A 2181-nucleotide genomic window follows, 5' to 3' on the forward strand; every position below is an offset into this window, starting at 1 on the left:
GGCTGCTGGGAAGAGCTGGATTCTCGTTTCAGGTCACCATCAGAAAAGCTAAGTTTGTTGTAGACCAAGGAGCAGAAGGTCTGATCCTGATTATAGAACAGTCCCTCATCTCAGAATACCCACCTCCTCCTTCCAGGCTATCCCTGAAAACCCTTCAGGATTCCATTTGAGAAAGTGCAAGGGGTTCTTGGAAGGAAGAAGGGTGATTATTGGTTGGAATAAAAACAGGGTTGAATGAGTTCCAAAAAGCAGGGTTCTCCAACTTATGGGTAACAATCTGCAAAAGAAGGCAACTTCAAAAAGCCAACCAGATGCAACAAGCAGAGAAGAAGGATGAGAGGGGTCTCCTCTGGAAAGACAGCTGGTCCTCAACAGAAAACTCTGGAGCCAACTCTTCCAGGCAGATCCCCACCGCTCTGCTGAGAACCCCCTTCAGGATCTGTGAGAAAGACAAGAAAGAACAAACCGAAGAGTCGTGGAAATGGAGATGGTAGAAATACCAGTGAAGCACCTCAACCACCTCGGAAGAGCCCAGGCCAATCCTACCATTGAAAATGACGAGGCATTTAAGTGAAGAGTGGAGGTTAAGGTGAAGGTTCCTGAAAAATTAAAACCCTGGCTCATCAAGGACTGGGACTTGGTTACCAAGCAGAAGCAGCTGTTACAGCAACTGACTGAGAAAAACGTCAATGCCATTCTGGAAGAGTACACAAATTATAAGAGATCACAAGGAAATGTCCACAATCAGGAATACACTGTTAAGGAAGTTGTGGCAGGGATAAAATACTTCAATGTGATGTTGGGCACTCAGCTGCTGTATACATTTGAGAGGCCCCAGAATGCTGAAATCCTCATGGCCCACCCTGATGTGTCAATGTCCCAGGTTTTTTGTAAACACTTTTTTGGTTTTTAGTCTTTTTCTGGTATAATTGACCTTTCTCTAAAATTATTAATGGGATCACCGGGTTCATATTTAAGTTTGTATTCTGTTTGTTTCAAAATAAAGTTGCTACTAGTGTTCGCGGTAATTAGACAAAGAAGAAACATTCAGTAGGATAATGTCTTGCCTAGTTGACACCATTTGCTTAACTGTTCTATCCCTCTGACACTACACAATGTTCTCCTATGAGCTAATGCTAAGTGTCAAAGGGTCCACTTAATGCAGCTACCTGAAAACCCATTCATTTGTACCTTTTTTTTTCTTTTAAAGTGGTGCTTGAAGTAAAGCAGCCCATCTTCATCCTCTGCAAGTCACCTATGTTGTTCCATAGGCATTCTAACTTTGTTCAAGTTGTTGAAGGTTGGTTTGGTTCATGGTTTTTGCATTTGAGTCTAATACACATTCTAACATGAGAATGGCAATGCATTGTGTAACTGCACTTTGCTGAAAAGTTGCTATTTTAGGAATTGCATTTCAGATCTTAAATAAAATTTGTTTCTTAATTTCAAAGCAAAAAAATAAATACTAGAAGGAATACACAGAACTATTATACCAAAAAGAAACAGACAATGTTCAGCCATTTCAAGAGACAGCATATGATCAAGAACCAATGGTACTGAAGGAAGAAGTCCAAGATACACTGAAGGTATTAGCTAAGAACAAGGCAACAGGAGTTGATGAAATGCAACTTGACAAATTTCAACCAACTGATACAGCATTGGAGGCATTCATTCATCTATGCCAAAGAATTTGGAAGACAGCTTCCTGTCCAACTGTTTGGAAGCAATCTATCAGTTGTGCCCATTCAAAAGAAGGGTAACCAAATGTTCTGAACATATTGGATAATATCATTAATATCACATGCAACTAACATTTTGCTAAAGATAATTAAAAAACAGCTGCAACAGTACACTGACAGGGTACTGCCAGAGGTTCAAACTGTATTTACACGAGGACCTGGAACAAGGGATATCACTGTTGACATCAGATGAATCTTGGCTGAAAGTAGAGAATACCACAAAGACGTTTACTTGTGCTTTATTGACTATGCAAAGGCTTGCAACTGTGTGGATCATGACAATCTATGGCCAACACTGAAGAATGTGTAGTCCAGAAAACTTAACTGTGCTCATAAGAACCTGTACATAGACCAAGAGGTACTCATTCAAACAGAACAAAGGGATACTCAATGGTTTCAAATCTGGAAAGATGTGCACCAGGTTGTATTCTTTCACCATTCT

At 40.3% G+C, this 2181-nt stretch overlaps 1 pseudogene; it reads left to right on the plus strand.

Moving 5' to 3' along the window:
- Window positions 1-234: 234 nt before the first annotated feature.
- LOC102841617 lies at window positions 235-913 on the plus strand (annotated as a pseudogene).
- Window positions 914-2181: the final 1268 nt, after the last annotated feature.

Source organism: Chrysochloris asiatica, unplaced genomic scaffold (assembly GCF_000296735.1).
Source record: "Chrysochloris asiatica unplaced genomic scaffold, ChrAsi1.0 scaffold00116, whole genome shotgun sequence".
In the NCBI taxonomy this organism is placed as follows: Eukaryota; Metazoa; Chordata; class Mammalia; order Afrosoricida; family Chrysochloridae; genus Chrysochloris; species Chrysochloris asiatica.